The following is a 17560-nucleotide window of genomic DNA, read 5'->3' on the forward strand; positions in this document are numbered from 1 at the left end:
ATCTCGGCTCACTGCAATCTCCATCTCCCGGGTTCAAGTGATTCTCCTACCTTAGCCTCCCAAGTAGCTGGGATTACAGGCGTGCACCACCATGGTTGGCTAATTTTTGTATTTTTAAGTAGAGATGGGGTTTCACCATGTTGACCAGGCTGGTCTTGAACTCCTGACCTCATGTGATCCACCCACCTTGGCCTCCCAAAGTGTTGGGATTACAGGAGTGAGCCACTGCACCCAGCCTGAAGCTGTATGTATATATATATATATATATATATTTTTTTTTTTTTTTTTTTTTTTTTTTTTGAGACAGAGTCTCGCTCTGTCGCCCAGGCTGGAGTGCAGTGGCGCAATCTTGGCTCACTGCAAGCTCTGCCTCCCAGGTTCACGCCATTCTCCTGCCTCAGCCTCTCCGAGTAGCTGGGACTACAGGCGCCCGCCACCATGCCCGGCTAATTTTTTTGTATTTTTTTTTTTTAGTAGAGACGGGGCTTCACCGTGGTCTTGATCTCCTGACCTCATGATCCACCTGCCTCGGCCTCCCAAAGTGCTGAGATTACAAGCGTGAGCCACCATGCCCGGCCTGAAGCTATATTTTTATATGGATACAATTTAGAAGTATTATGTCCTCCTGGTGAGCTGAACCTTTTCTCATTATAAATCACCTATTTGTATTACCCATCTTTTGCTAAGTTAGGCCACAGTAACAGCATGATAGCATGAATCATGCACTCATTCTTAAAGTGCCCACCTGGAAATAATGCATGTTTTATAATACATTAGTGAGGCCAGACGCAGTGGCTCATGCCTGTAATTCCAGCAGTTTGGGAGGCCGAGGCAGGTGGATCACCTGAAGTCAGGAGTTCGAGACCAGCCTGACCAACATGGAGAAACCCCGTCTCTACTAAAAGCACAAAATTAGCTGGGCATGGTGGCTCACGCCTGTAATTCCAGCTACTTGGGAGGCTGAGGCAGGAGAATCACTTGACCCTAGAAGGTGGAGGTTGCAGTGAGCCGAGATTGCGCCACTGCACTCCAGCCTGGCAACAAGAGTGAAACTCTGTCTCAAAAAATAATAATAATACATTAGTGAAAGCTACCTGAACACATCTACCTTCAAAAATTTCTGCACCTTACAATAACGGTTAATTTCTCACTTACGTTGTATGACTTATGTGTGCCATTTGTGGCACTATCCATTCTTTATTCTATATTCTCTTCATCCAGGGACCCAGGCAGGAAGAATAATCAATCCCATCTGGGACACGCTCTTCTTGTGGCGCAGGGAGAGAGCAATGGTTCTGAAAGCTGTGCTCAGGAGTGCACGCTCAACCTCCACTCACATTTCAGTGACCAAGCCTGACATCCATGGGATGGGAAGTAAAGCCTCTCACAGGAACAGCCACCAAATTATTGAAAACAACAATATAAGCTACCACATATTTCTAGAAATGCTTTTTGTTTTACAGTCTATTTATCCAGTGTTTTTTGGTTTTTGAGACTGAATCTCGTTCTGTTGCCCAGGCTGGATGGAGTGCAGTGACGTGAACATAGCTCACTGCAGCCTCAAACTCCTGGGCTCAAGCGATTCTCCTGCCTCAGCCTTCTGAGTACCTAGGACTACAGCTGTCACCACACTGGCATTTTTTTTTTTTTTTTTTTGAGATAGGGTCTTACTCTATTGCCCAAGCTGGAATGCAGTGGTGCAATCATGGCACACTGTGGCCTTGACCTCCTGGGCTCAAGTAATCCTCCCACCTCAGCCTCTCGAGTAGCTGGGGCCACAGATGTGTGCCACCACACCTGGCTAATTTTTTTTATTTTTTGAAGAGAGAGCATCTCACTATGTTGCCCAGTCTGAATTTTTTTATTTTTTATAGAGACAAGGTCTCACTATATTGCCCAGGCTGGTTTCAAACTCCTGGCCTCAAGTGATCCTCTCACTTTGGCCTCCCAAAGAGCTGGGATTAGGGGTATGAGCTGCCATACCTATCCTTATTTATCCAATGTTAATATAATTTAACCAGCACAGAATCTCTTTTGCCATTCTTTTAGTTCAATTTTTCTTTTTTTCCTTTTCTTTCTTTTTTTCTCTTTCTTTGAGACAGGTCTCACTCTGTTGCCCAGGCTCGAGTGCAGTGGCAAGGTCATGGCCCACTGCAGCCTCAACCTCCTGGGCTCAGGTGATCCTCCCACCTCAGCCTCCCAAGTAGCTTGGATTACAGGTGCGCACCACCACACCGTTTTTTGTAGAGATGGGGTTTCACCATGTTGCCTTGGCTAGTCTTAAACACCTGGGCTCAAGTGATACACCTGCTTCCCAAAGTGCTAGGATTACAGGCGGGAGCCATCATGCCTGGCCTGAAATTTTCTTCAGGTTTGTGTTTTAAACAGTGTATAGCTTGATTTTTTTTTAAATCTCATGTTTCCACTTCATCCTCCCAAGTAGCTGGGATTATAGACGCCCACCACCACGGTTGGCTAATTTCTTTGTTTTGTTTTGAGATGGAGTCTTGCTCTGTCACCAGGCTGGAGTTCAGTGGCACAATCTCGGCTCGTTGCAGCCTCTGCCCCTGCCCCAGGTTCCAGAGATTCTCCTGCCTCAGCCTCCTGGGTAGCTGGGATTACAGGAGCACACCACCATGCCCGGCTAATTTTTGTATTTTTAATAGAGACGCGGTTTCGTCATGTTGGCCAGGCTGGTCTCGAACTCCTGACCTCAGGTGATCTGCCCATCTCAGCCTCCCAAAGTGCTGGGATTATAGGCGTGAGCTGCCACACCCGGCTGCCTGGCAAGTTTTCAAGAGTTTCTTGATATTCACTTGTGCTTTTAGCCCCTTTGTTTTTCTAAGCATGCTTGTTTTATATTCTGGTTCTAAAATACCTAATATCTAAAGCTAGTGTGGATCCACCTCTACTGCTTGTCTTCTCTGCTTATTTCCTCAAGGGGTTTGTGGTTTCTGGTTGTGAGTTCATATTTATTTAGAACCCTATCTGTGGGAATTCTTTGAAACCTGGGTTGCCAGTGAGTTCTTCCAGAGAAGATCTGTGTTTGTTTTGGCCAAATACTGTAGGCACCACCTACTCAGGTTCATTTCAAATTAAAGTGATTGTGGGCTTTTGAACTATGCAAATTGTGTGGCCATTTGATAGTCAGACTTTTTGGCCATGAATCCTCCAGGGGAATGTTTTCCCCTTCTGCTCAGAGCCAAGGCACAGAGAGACATCTTTAATTGCTGCCCACCTCTGTATGGCAGATTTTTTCCACCATAGTTTATCCTTCACCTGAGGACATATTTCTTCTTGAGTCCCAACCTGATGTTGCAATTTGACTCTTATCCTGCCTGGACCCAGGTGAATGCTCCTATAGCTGGTAGCAGTATCAGTGTTTACCTATCTCCAGAGATAATTTTGAAAATGTTTGTCAGTACAGGACATACACCAATGGATCGGAACAGATGCAGACTGTACCTCTGCATAATTTCTGAACATCAATTGTTTGACTTCCTAGGCTTGTGTTCTTGTTTTCCTCCTAGCTTCAGATAATTTTCCTGACTTTTTTTTGCAAGTGTATCCATGCATTTAAGAGGGTATTCTAAATATTTCTTCTAGCAATTTTACATATTTTGTTGTAGTAATTTTTGGAAATATATAGTCCTCAATATTGCCAGAAATAAAGTCCAAGTAAGAAGTTTATTTGGCTCATGCAACAAAACACTTAAGGGTGTCCAAAGCTGGAACTGTGACCTAATGTAATATGGGACCTAGGTTCTCTCAATCTTCCTGCTTTGCCAGCCTTAGCATTTACTTACCACTTCATAGGCACATGATGGCAGTTGAACTTCCAAAGTTCAGGTCTGCTTAGAGGCAGGAATAAAAGTAGCAAAACACTTAGAGAGTATACTCAACTAGGCTGGGCGCAATTACTTACGCCTGTAATCCCAGCACTTTGGGAAGCTGAGGCGGGTGGATCATGAGGTCAGGAGTTCGAGACCAGCCTTGCCAAGATGGTGAAACCCCTCTCTACTAAAAATACAAAAATTAGCCAGGCGTGGTGGCGCACACCTCTAGTCTCAGCTACTCGGGAGGCTGAGGCAGGAAAATCATTTGAACCTGGGAGGTGGAGGTTGCAGTGAGCCAAGATTGCACCACTGCACTCCAGCCTGGGCAACAGAGCAAGAATTCGTCTCAAAAAAAAAAAAAAAAAAAAGGCGGGGGAGCTGGAGTATACATGTTTGAAGCAGAATCTTTGACAAGCTGTTCTGCATCCATTCCCATTTCTGTGCTTCCATATTTGTTTTCTTTCATTTTGTTTTCTAGAAAAAAAATTTTTTTTTTTTTTTGGGTAGAATTCTCTAGGAAAGCTACACTCCTGTGTCCTAGGGCCCTACAACAAGCAAGACAGGCATAACAGCTGGGAAACCAATCAGCTTAAACTGAGACAGACAATATCAAACGGGCATGTCGGGCCCCACGAGAACATCCACCCTAAATCCAGAAGGCATTATGACCACAACTCTTCAGCTGCCTGGATTTCAGGTATCAATTAGATCTTCTACAAAGAGGGTACTTGGTCTGTAAACGGGTCCAAAGGTAAGAGTCCCACTGCTAAAGATCTCTCTCTCTTCTACACTAACATGGTGGGGCAGTGGGGAAGAAAGCAGCGAGAAGAGGTATGGAGGGTTTTGGGAGGGAGTGGGAGAATTGGAGGCTAGAGAGATTGTTTCTGTCCCACCATCTGTGTGACCCCAGTGCCCAGCACAATGCAGCCCAAGGAAAGGCACTGGTCCTTTCATTGAACGTTTACTGAGCATCTACTACATGCCAAAAAGCGGGATGGGTGCTGTGAAGGCAGAAACGGATTTGGAGATAATCTCCGCCAGGCAAACTGAGGTCAAGGTTTTCGTTCGTTTGTTTGTTTAGAGAAGAGACGGAGAAGGTCAAGGTGTTTTTGTTTGTTTTGTTGTTGTTGTTTAAGAGTCTTGCTCTATGCCCAGGCTGGAGTGCAGTGGCGTGATCTCGGCTCACTGCAACCTCTGCCTCCCGGGTTCAGGCAATTCTCCTGTCTCAGCTTCCTAAGTAGCTGGGATTACAGGCGCGCGCAACCACTCTCAGCTAATTTTTGTAGAGACAGGGTTTCACCATGTTGGCCAGGATGGTCTCGAACTCCTAGCCTCAAGCGATCATCCTCTCTCGGCCTCCCAAAGTGCTGGGATTACAGGCGTGGGCTACCGCGCCTGGCCTATGTCAAGGTTTCAAGAAGGTTTAGAACTCGGTATCTACTCCCCTATTTTCAACAGCGTAGTCAGTCCCTAAAGTTGACCCGCTCCAGACTGTACTGCGCAGGCGCCCGCTATCTCTGCGCTCCCTCCCGACGCCCAGCTCAGACAGTGAGTCCCGCATGCGCACTCGGCTTTCTCTCTGACGCACCCCCGGAAGCACTGTCAGTTTCGGGGGGCGGGACCGAGAAGCATTTCCGGGGGCTGAAGGTACAGGGTGAATCTGTTGCGGCAGCGGAGGCTAGAACAGGCCTGCGCCGGCGGCGGAGAGAAGCTCTCGTGCGGGGGATGTGAGCGCTGAGCCCTTGGCAGGTACTGCGTGGCCAGGACCACGGGCGGCAAGGGTAGGGGAGGAGAAGTCGGTAGGGGAGTTAAGGGCTCCTCTGCAGGCCCCAACGCTCGCGCCGCTGGCCCCGCCAGGCCCATTCCGTGGACCGGCATGCCAAAGCCCCGCGCGGGAGGTTGGGGTCCCGGCGCTCCAGCTCCAAATCCCGCAGTCTCCTGCCCACACGGCGCGCAGACCGCGACACCAAGGCCTTTGGGGCAGCCTCTTGCCCAAGGTCACCCTCGCGGCCGCGGAGCTCCGCCGGCCACAGCGCTTAGAGATCCCGCCCCCGTCCGTCCGCTGGCCTTTGGGGGCGTAGGGTGGGCGCGGCTTGACGGCCTCGGGTTCGAGCCACCAATGCGTGAGACCTGACGAGCTGAGCTGGGAGAAAGACTGCGCCTGGACTTCGCTGATCTTCTGTTTAAGTAAAACATTCAGCAACCCCCGTTGCTGTCTCTGTCACCTGTTGTAACCTGCCCTTTTTGTCTTTCAGCTAGGTCCCTGTCAACCTGATATTTCTCTCCACTTTGTCTTTGTCGGGGTATCTGGATCCTGTTTTATATCTGTCTCCACCTTGCTTCTGTGTCTGTTCACCCTGTCTCTGCCACTCAGCCGTTACTCTAATTCAGGGCCTGTCAGTCTGGCTTTTTGGCCATCTGTCTGTTTCTCTCTTTCTGCCAACTTTGTTTTTTCCTCTTGTTTCTCTTTCCTAACTGAGTTTGTCTGGGTGGGGCAGGGCTGCCCAGACCTCTGAGCCATGGAAGGTGACTCATGACCCCGTGAAGCTCCCTGCACTGGTGACTCTCTCAGTGACTCGACCGCAGTTTGGCCTCAACTCTGACAGGTGTCGCTCAACATAAGTTTCAGAGTGCAGGAGAGCTTGTTAGGGAGACAGGAGGCCCATTTTAGGACCAGAGCAGCTTGATGAGTCCTCTCCTTTTCTCGCCTGTGGTTTTTCAGGCCTGCACAGCTTCCCACATCCCTCGCTCCGTCCACTCACCACGGGATGGTCTCCAGGGATCTCTGGAGCCTGCTCTAAGGAAGGATCAGACTGAGGTCTTTGGGGCTACTGGAACGTAGCAGGGTTTCTGGGATAACTACGTGCTTAGTTCAGAGATTGTGTCAGCATTTTCAATTAAATTATAAGAAACCTAATAATTGGGAATTTATTATTTGCTTTACAGAAGTACCACGGGAGAAATAAACCACACACAAAAGGACAAATGTCGTTTGAGAGCACTTAAATGAAGTACCTAGAATGAACCAATTAAGAGATGGAAAGTAGAATAGTTTACCAGGGGCTGGGGAGAGGAGTTACTGCTTAATGTTACAGAACAGAGTTTTGGGGGATGATGAATAAGGTCTAGAAATGGGTTGTGATGATTGCACAACATTGTGAATGTACTTCACTGAATTGGACTCTTAAAAATACTTAAAATTGTTAAGTCTTAAAGTTTTATGTATATTTTATACAATACAAAAAACAAAAACAGTATTCATTGGAGACTCCTGAAACCAATAAGCTCCTTTTACATGTAATTTTTCAAAATTCATTCTGTAGGTGTTAGGAACACAGTTGAACCTGTGTTTATTGATTCCTACTCTCTTTACAGCAGTGGGTACAGCTGAGGTTCTTAGAAAAGTTTAGTTAAGTGAATTTGGTTAAAATCTTCCTCAAGCTTTCTACTTACTTTCTGCCCTGGCTCTCCTCCCTCCGCCTTTCTTGGAATCAGTGCAAGAATCTGCTCATAAGTAGGATACTTGATAATTATGCTTTTCACAGGAAGAAAACTCATAAGGCTGAAAAATAGCCCTTTTATTATAATGCAAAATTATGTGTTATTTCTTGAGTTTTGTTATGGGGGATGCCTTTGTGGTTTTTTTGTTTTTTAAAATCTCTTATTTAAGCTATCTATTTGCCCTTAAGGTAGTTTATCAAGCTTTCTAATAAGATATCGCAACTGAATTACTACTTTATTTAATTGAATCCTAGATGCTGTTATTTCATGTACCACCAAGGAAGGGAGAAACCCTGCTAATTAAACTATGGCTTAATGCGCTCTTATCGTTTAGACTTTTTATTATTGAAAACACTTTTAGACTTAGACACTGAAACATGGTATCAATGCCTATTCTAATACATATATACAGAGGAAAAATAAGAATACATTGGTTAAAGTGTTCATTAAAGTTAACATTCCAAGTTCTACTCTTCTGTGTACTTTTCAATTCAGAGTGTGTCCATATTTTTTCTAGAGTGTCATCCTTTGTGTCATCAAGAACACTGATGAGGACCTCAGCAGTTCTCCATCGTCTCAGGCAGTGACAGCTATTAAAACTGCCACCTGGTGATCACATTCTGATTTCAGGAATTTTAAAATGTGAAAAAATGCATGTCTGAAAATTAATTGAAGAGTATCATTTTCATGAACTTTTTTTTTTTCTTTGTTTTTGTTTTTTTGAGATGGAGTCTCGCCCTGTCACCCAGGCTAGAGTGCAGTGGGCAGTCTCGGCTCACTGCAACCTCCGCCTCCTGGGTTCAAGTGATTCTCCTGCTTCAGCCTCCCGAGTAGCTGGGATTACAGGCGCCTGCCACCGCACACAGCTAATTTTTGTATTTTTAGTAGAGACAGAGTTTCACCATGTTGGCCAGACTGGTTTCAAACTCCTGACTTCAAATGATCCACCTGTCTTGGCCTCCCAAAGTGCCGGGATTACAGGTGTGAGCCACTGCACTGGGCCTGAACTTTTCCTTTTCACTCTATTTATATTTGCAGTTAGAATAGGGGCTTTTGTCTTATTTGTAACATATTGAGGAAAAAATATTTTTTAAAATTTGTTGATATGTTGTTAATTTCTTGAAATGAGTGCTGTTTCTGCGGTCTTTCTTGATTTCAACTTCTTATCCTGAATTCTAATGCACATGAGAGTACAGTTAAAAACATTTCCTTGGCTTTATTGAAATTCAATGGAAGGATGATCGATAAATGGGGGGTTACTTTCTCGAATGTTACCTTCTCTTTCGAATCTCAGAGAGTTTGCTGTAATAGAATGTTTGTCCTGGAAGTTTTTAAGTAAAACATTCAGCCATGGCTTAAAATTGAAGGGAGTCATGAATCAAACTTCATAAAGCAGGTGGCTTTTTTTTTTTAAAAGCATCTTAAAATAGTTTATACTAAGTTATTTGGCCGAAGTGTTCTAATTAGGAAAAAAATGGAAGAATACTGATTGACAATGGTCAGGAGACCAATAGCGCTCTTCCAAAGGATATATTCTGCAAAATTACATAGTCAGTGGCCATGTTTTCTAGTTTTAATAAATATGCCACAGTAATGGATGAGAGGTATATGGGAATTATGCACTGTCTTTTCAATTTTTTAGAAAATTTAAAATTATTACAAAATAAGTTTGTTTTTTTAAAAAATACAAGAGCAGGAGCTACGAAGTTGCAGAATGGAATTTAATATAACCAAAAATGCCAGTCTTGATTACTTTTCTTTCTGCCACTAATGTACATCTCTAGTGTTTATTAGCAAATACACATGTACATAGCATCTCCTTTACATTTTCACTGTTACTCTTCCTTCCAGAAGTCAATGTGATTTTAATTTGAAGCAAAACTGAAATGGGTTCTTCTTCCTCATTCTATTTATATTGCTTTTTGATGGCCATGGCATAAGGAACTTTATCTCAGGAATACAGCTTTGCATTAGGTAAGCTATAAACTTGCTCATGATACCATTTTTAAAATTACTTACTGTAATCATTTCTCTTTTAGCAAAAATAATAATGTATTTTATTAAGATTTTTAATTCCTCTAGACCAGAAGATTCTTTCTTCTCTTCTGAAGAGATGTTACACCTTCTAAGGCCCACCAATGCCATACTTTGCACTGATAGGACATTTAATGTCAGAGAAATTTTTCTGCCAAGTGATTTTTTTGTTTAACTTAGAAAAATGTTAGATTTGGAGTTATACTGCTGTTTGAATCCTGACATGCCATTTCTGAGATGTGTAACCACTGGCAGGTCTTTTAATTTGAGCTTCAGTTTACTCACATTTCAAAAGGATGCAATGATACAGGAGTGTTGTACAATGCAGGTTTACATAGTGTGCTTTGTGAACTCTAAAGCATTTCACTAATGTAAAGAGTAGGCATAGGGTACTGGTATTTTTGTACATTTGTGCCAGGCTTTAAATTTACTGAAGCAACATTTACTATGTTTAAATGTGCTTTCTATAGTAAGCCTGCAAATTACCATATGCTCTGATTATAGAACTCTCTGAAGGACTTCACAATAAATAGCTGGTGGGTCTGCTTCCCTATTACATTGCTGTCATCTGTGTTTTTAGGATGTTTAATCGGTGTTTAAATCACGTATAAAATTTTACTTAGAGTTCCTCAGCTGAATAATAGTGGCTGTTATTAAATTCATCAAAGTTGGAAGGAATCTTGAAGGTCATCTAGTTCAGGATTTCTTCAGTATGTTGCCCCTCATCTGCTTTAAAAAAGCCAAATAGCTTTTAAGAAGCATAGTGGAACAGGCTGGGATCAGTGTGTTTGTTTTAGAACTGTTGCTATTGGATTAAAAAAATAAAATACATGTGCAAAGTGACATAAAACTGCTGTTATCTTTTTTTTTTTTTTTTTTTTTTTTTTTTGAGACAGAGTCTCACTTTGTTGCCCAGGCTGGAGTGCAGTGGCGGGATCTCGGCTCACTGCAACCTCCGCCTCCCAGGTTCAAGCAGTTCTCTGCTTCAGCCTCCAGAGTAGCTGGGATTACAGGTGCCGGCCACCACACCCGGCTAATTTTTTGGTATTTTTAGTAGAGACAGGGTTTCACCATCTTGGCCAGGCTGGTCTTGAACTCCTGACCTTGTGATCCACGGGCCTCAGCCTCCCAAAGTGCTGGGATTACAGACGTGAGCCACTGCGCCTGGCCCACTAACTGCTGGTATCTTATTAAGGTTTTTGTTTGTTTGTTTGTTTTTGAGATGGAGTCTCTCTTGTTGCCCAGGCTGGAGTGCAGTGGCAGGATCTCCGTGCACTGCAACCTCTGACTCCCAGGTTCAAGAGATTTTCCTTCCTCAGCCTCACGAGTAGCTGGGATTACAGGCGTCTGCCAGCATGCCCAGCTAATTTTGTATTTTTAGTAGAGACAGGGTTTCGCCTTGTTGGCCAAGCCAGTCTCAAACTCCTGACCACAGGTGATCACCGCCTTGTGTTCCCAAAGTGCTGGGATTACAGGCATGAGCCACTGTGCCCAGCCATCTTTTTTTTTTTTTTTTTTTTGAGACGGAGTCTCGCTCTGTCGCCCAGGCTGGAGTGCGTGGCGCGATCTCGGCTCACTGCGACCTCTGCCTCCTGGGTTCAAGCGATTCTCCTGCCTCAGCCTCCCAGGTAGCTGGGACTACAGGCGTGGGCCACCACGCCCAGCTAATTTTTTTTTGTATTTTTGGTAGAGATGGGGTTTCACCATGTTGGCCAGCATGGTCTCCATCTTTTGACCTGGTGATCTGCCCGCCTCGGGCTCCCAAAGTGCTGGGATTACAGGCGTGAGCCACCATGCCTGGCTTGGGCCATCTTAAATCTAAGGATGGTCAGCGTGCTAAAGTTTGTGAATGTATTGTATATAATAAAATTATTTAGATTATTTGTGAAAATGATATTCACGTTTACTTTCCGTACTCTCAAACTATAATGATATTCACAGCCAGGCACGGTGGCTCACGCCTGTAATCCCAGCACTTTGGGAGGCTGAGGTGGGCGGATCACATGAGGGTCAGGAGTTCGAGACCAACCTGGCCAACATGGTGAAACCCCATCTCTACTAAAAACACAAAAATTAGCTGGGTGTGGTGTCACACACCTGTGGTCCCAGCTACTCAGGAGGCTGAGGCAGGAGACTCGCTTGAACCTGGGAGGCGGAGGGTGCAGTGAGCTGAAGTGGCAGCACTGCCCTCCGGCCTGGGTGACAGAGACTCCATCTCAAAAAAAAAAAAAAAAAGAAAAAAAAATTATATTCACCTTTTCTTTCCACCTCTTAAGCTCTAGTGGGCCTGAACAAGTACTTTAGATTTAAATCTCAATTTTACTGCTTACCAGTTATATGACCTTAAATTGCTTAGCTTTTTTGTCTATCTCCAATTCTGTACAATGGAAGTAAAAAATACCTATTGAGTGGGTTGCTGTGAAGATTAAGTGAGACAGCACATATAAAGTGCTTTGCATAGACTTTGTGCAATGTATTAAGCAGTTTATATATTTGTATATGTATGTCATAAATAGTAGTTGCTGTTATTTCCTATTAATGATGACATTTTCCTAGTCACTCAGTCATGAAATTCAAAGTTGGCATTGGTACATCAGTTTGCCTTGCATTACTTTTTATTTTATTTATTTCTATTTTTTTGGGATGGAGTCTCATTTTGTTGCCCAGGCTGGAGTGCAGTGGGATAATCTTGGCTCACTGCAACCTCCGCTTCCTGGGTTCAAGTGATTCTTCTGCCTCAGCCTCCCGAGTAGCTGGGACTACAGGCACCCACCACCACACCCAGCTAATTTTTGTGTTTTTAGTAGAGATGGGGTGTCACCATATTAGTCAGGCTGGTCTTGAACTCCCGACCTTGTGATCCACCCGCCTCGGCCTCCCGAAGTGCTGGGATTACAGGCGTGAGCCACTGCACCTGGCCACATTACTCTTTTTAAAACAGCTTTACAGAGACATAATTCACAAGTAATAAAGAGGTTTGTTTTTTTTTTTTTTAGTATATTCACAGATTTGTATACCCATCACCACAATCTAATTTTAGAACTTTTGTCTCCCCTCAAAGAAACCCAGTTAGCAGTTGCTCCCCATTTCTTCTACCTGTAGCCATGAATCTACTTTCTGTCTCTATGGATTTGTCTATTCTGGACATTTCATGTAAATGGAGTCATACAAGATATGGCCTTTTGTGTCCGACCTCTTTCATTTAGCATAACGTTTTCAAGTGGCAGCCGTGTTGTCACATCTATCAGTATTTCTTTTTTATTGCCAAACATCCTATTCTAAGGATATATCCTGTGTGTTTATCCAGTCATAAGTTGATGGAGCTTATGATGGTTTTCACTTTTTGGCTTTTAAGAATAATGCAGTTATGAACATTCATGTACAAGTTTTAGTGTGGACATCATATGTTTTCGTTTTTCTTGGGTATGTACCTAGGAGAATTGTTGGATTACGTGGTAACTCTATGTTTAACTTCCTGAGGTGCTGTCACACTGTTTTCCACAGTAGCTGTACCATTTTACATGCCCACCAGCAGTGTATGGGGGTTCTAATCCCTACACATCCTCACCGACACTTGTTATTGTCTGTCTTACTTTTCACAGCCATCTTAGTGAATGAGAAGGGGTGTTTTGTAGTTTTGATTTGCATTTTTCTAATTACTAATGATGTTGAGTGGTTTTCATATGCTTATTGGTTATTTGTATATCTTCTTTGGAGAAATGTCTCTTCAAATCCTTAATCTGTTTTTCAGTTGGGTTATTTGTCTTTTTATTATTGAGTTGTAAGAGTTCTTGAGGTATTCTGGATGCAAGTCACTCGTTAGTTACATGATCTGCAAATAGTTTCTCCCATTCTGTGGGTTGTCTGTTCACTTTCTTGATGGTATCATTTGTACCTTGTACTACTGCTGTATCTTCCTGCTGACCAGTTCTGTCAGTCTCATCAATGCCACCCCTTTTCCATACCCACTGTTACTTTTTTTTTTTTAATTTTTTTTTTTGAGATGCAGTTTTGCTGTTGTTGCTCAGGCTGGAGTGCAGTGGCATGATGTCGGCTCACTGCAACCTCCGCCTCCCCAGGTTCAAGCAGTTCTGCTATCTCAGCCTCCCAAGTAGCTGGGATTAGAGGTGTGTGCCGCCACGCCCGGCTAACTTTGTGTTTTTAGTAGAGACAGGGTTTCACCATGTTGGCCAGGCTGGTCTGGAACTCCTGACTTCGAGTGATCCACGTGCCTCAGCCTCCCAAAGTGCTGGGATAAAAGACGTGAGCCACTGTGCCCGGCCCCACTGTTACTTTTATTACTACCTAGACTATACTTGTTGAAATCTTATAATTAGCTTCTACTTCAGACTTTCTCCTGCTTTAGTCCTTCAGCAGATCAACCTTCCTTAACCGTGCCTCACAACACGTCACTTAAAGTTTTCAGTGCTGCCCCAATGCAGACGTCTCATTCGGCTTTTTCCAGATTTATCTCCCATCACTTATTGTCACTGGTGGAAGGAAGCACAAGTAATGATGTGTGTGTCACCAGGGTTAGTCTTAAGTGGAAGAGACCCAAGGGAGATCTGAAATGGCTTTCTGATGGTAATTTCACCATAATCTAAGATCTTGCCGCTAGTGTGATTGGACCAATAACTCAGTTTCTTCAACATATCATACTTATGATGTACCAAACCCGTAAGAGATTAAAGTGTGTAAACCAGAATGTCATGTGATTTATAATTTTTCTTTCTATGTTAATAAATGAGATTGGCTTGTAGGGTTCTTTTGTTGGCCAATTTTGATACCAGAGTTTTGTATAAAATTTATGAATTTTCTCCTACCCTATTGCCTTGTCCTCTTCTCCCCCCTACTTTTAACATTTCTAGTTTTATCATATTGTGTAATCCATTGTATAGTCACATGTAATCAAATGTGCCCTGTGCATTTCTGCTTTGGGGAATTTATTGATGTTCTCTGTAGCCACATATATTATCATTTTTGTAAATGTCCTACAGACATTAGAAAAGGAGTATTATTTGTAGAGTATATAGGTATTGCATTAAATTAGCTTCATTGATAGCTGTCTAAACCTATAGATTCTTATCCTTTGCCTACTTGATTTATTAAGAATTAAAGAGGGATACTTGTATTTCCTGCTACAATTACATTTCTGTTACTGTTGCCTTATTTTCTAATATTGTACTCTGACACATAAAAGTTCACAATGAAGAGTAAAAACTTCGTTGTGAATTATAGGTTTCATCAGTTAACAATAAACTTTCATCCTAGCTGATGATTTTTACACTGAAATTTACTTTGATATTTGTGTTGCTTGACTTTTGTTTTCATGTGACTTTTTTTTTTTTTTTTTTAACTTTTGACCTTTGTGGTGATACATTCTTTCAACTTTTCTATGTCTGAAAAAGTATTTTGGGCTGGGCGCAGTGGCTCATGCCTGTAATCCCAACACTTTGGGAGGCTGAGGTGGGCAGATCACGAGGTCAGGAGATCGAGACCATCCTGGCTAACACGGTGAAACCCTGTCTCTACTAAAAATTCAAAAAATTAGCCGGGCATGGTGGTGGGCACCCGTAGTCCCAGCTACTTGGGAGGCTGAGGCAGGAGAATGGCGTGAACCCAGGAGGCAGAGCTTGCAGTGAGCTGAGATCTCACCACTGCGCTCCAGCCTGGGCAACAGAGTGAGACTCTGTCTAAAAAAAAAAAAGAAAGAAAGAAAGAAAAAAAGTATTTTGCCTTCATTTTGAAGATATTTTTATGGGTATAGAATTCTAAGTTGACAGGCCTTTCCGCCCCTCCCCCACCTTAATTTCAGTATTTTTAAATGGTCTCCTGTCTCCTGGGTTGCATTGCTTCTGAGGTTCTCTGTACACAAGGGGCCTTTTTTTGTCTGGCTGCTTTTAAGATTTTCTCCACTGATTTTGAATGATTTGATTATGATGTGCCTTGCTGTAGTTTTTTTCATGTTTCTTGTGCTTGGAGTTTGTTGAGCTGCTTAAGTCTGAGTTTGTAGTTTTCATCAAATTTGAAAAAGTTTTGGCTGTTTTTTTCACATATGTATAAAATGTGTGTGTGTGTGTTGTTTATATATATATATAGTTTTCAGTATATAAAACAGTATATATATATATAGTTTTCATGTGTCTCATAGCTTATCACATAAAATTTTTTGCCTTCCCCATGACAATCATGTCTACATTAGGTATCTGGAAGTTGTCTCACAGCTCACTGATACTCTCTTCCCTTTTTATTTGCCTTTTTTTTCCTCTGTATGTTTTATTTTGTGTAAGTTTTTGTTGCCATGTTTTCAAGCTCACTAATGTTCTGCAGTGTCAATTCTGTTGTTATTCTCATCCCAATGTATGTTTGTTTTTTAAATCTCTAGTTGTTTTATTTGGGTCTCTCTCTCTTTTTTTTTTTTTTTTCAGTACTTTCCCTGTCTCTACCTAACATGCTTAATCTTTCCTCTACTTTCTTGAAAATACAGAATATAGAATTGTCTACCAGTTGTATAAATCTCCTGTCATTTCTGGATCTGTTTCTGTTGATCGATTCCTACCCCCACCTCAGTATCCTGGGTTATATTTTCCTAGTTCTTGGCATGCCTGGTGATTTTTAAATTTGATGTCAGATATGAGTTTTACCTTGTTCGGTGCTGGATATTTTTGTATTATGTAAATGTTCTCAAGTTTCATTCTGGAACATAATTAAGTTGGAAACAGTTTGATCCTTCTGAGGCTTGTTTTTAAGCTTTGTTTGGCAGGACCAGTACTGCATTTTGTCTGGAATTAATTTGTCCCCACTACTGAGGTAAGGCTTTTCTGAATACTCAAGGTTTTCCACTCAGGGCAGTTTTCTTCAATTAAATTTATTTTTTATTATTTCACATTCTCTGGTTCTTTCTCTCAAGGACAGTAACGGGCTGTACATTGATCTCTCTTCTCTGTTCTCCTGCTTTATCATCTTCTCTCTCGCTGTTTTCATTTTCCTGTGTTTTAGTAGAAGGTCCCCAAAGTGCCTTCCACATTATCGATTCCATTTTTTTTACTGTTGTAATTCTGCTTTTTATCGCCTGTGTAAATTTCTGCTCTATATTAGTTTCCTGATACCCTATCGTTAATTCAGTCTGCCCTTTTTTTTCATATCATTCTACTGTTTTGTCTCATCTTCCTTATACTTTATTCAGAGACTGTGGTTTCATGAAGTTTGTGAAAAACATTTTAAAAATTGTTTAAAATGTACTCTTTGTCTATTTCTTGCCATTTTTCCTTTTTGATATTCTGGAATATATCCACAGACCCGTGTTGGTTTTATTTTGTTTAATTTTTGAGAGGGAAACATTCTGTTCAGGTCTGAAATTTGCTTTTGGGTCCCTTGCTGTATACCTGAATATTGTTAGAATCAGCTCTTAGTTCTTAAGCTAGATGTAGGGCTGAACCACATTGACATCTGGGATCAGTTGAGTGGGGCTGGAGGGGTAGGCCTTAGGCACTCTCAGGGGAGCTTGAGCTCTGTGTACTTTCTTTGCAGTTGGTGAAATTGGGATACTAGGACCCTCTGTTGTCTTTGGCCCAACTGGCAAATGATGGCTATGCCTTTACCTCCTTCCTGGGGCTACCAAGCCCCACCCCCTTATGTTAATATTTTTTCCTTCTGCCAAGGCAATGTGCAACCTTTGGTATCCTAATACCACCCACCTCTGAGTTTTGCCAGTCTGCAGGACCTGTCTGTCCTTGGCTTTTAGCTCTGGGACTCCAAGTGAAAGTGTTACTGATCCTGTCAGAATTGCCTGGAATAGGAAGTGGAGTTTCAGGCCGGTGTTTCCCTTCAACTTGGCCCCATTTCCACTATTTTTTTTTTTTTTTTTTGAGACAGAGTCTTTCTCTGTCACCCAGGCTGGAGTGCAGTGGTGGCAGTCACAGCTCACTGCAGCCTTGACCTCCCCTGCTCAAAAGATTTCCCCTCTTCAGCCTCCTGAGTAGCTAGGATGTCAGGTGCATGCCACCATGCCTGGCTAATTTTTGTATATTTGTAGAGATGGGGTCTTGCTATGTTGCCCAGGCTGGTCTTGAATTCCTGGGCTCAAGTGATCTGCCCACCTCAGCCTCCCAAAGTGCTGGGATTACAGGCATGAGCCACCATGCCCGGCTGTACTGTGACATTTCTTGATTGTCTTTGAAGTCCCCCAT

At 42.8% G+C, this 17560-nt stretch overlaps 1 protein-coding gene across 3 annotated transcripts in view; it reads left to right on the top strand.

Annotated features, from left to right (window-relative positions):
* Positions 1-5440: 5440 nt before the first annotated feature.
* The window catches only part of ZBTB43 (zinc finger and BTB domain containing 43), a 33203-nt gene continuing 21083 nt past the window's right edge, over positions 5441-17560 (top strand). Inside the window, exons 1-2 of one of the 3 annotated variants that reach the window (XM_003264149.3) lie at positions 5457-5585; positions 9189-9311. The gene's annotated coding sequence lies outside the window, so the exon portion shown is untranslated. Of the gene's footprint in view, positions 5586-8482; positions 9312-17560 lie in introns of those variants that run through there. The other 2 variants (XM_003264150.4, XM_030817829.1) reach the window with 2 other exon arrangements.

This window comes from Nomascus leucogenys, chromosome 8 (assembly GCF_006542625.1).
Source record: "Nomascus leucogenys isolate Asia chromosome 8, Asia_NLE_v1, whole genome shotgun sequence".
NCBI classification, from domain to species: domain Eukaryota; kingdom Metazoa; phylum Chordata; class Mammalia; order Primates; family Hylobatidae; genus Nomascus; species Nomascus leucogenys.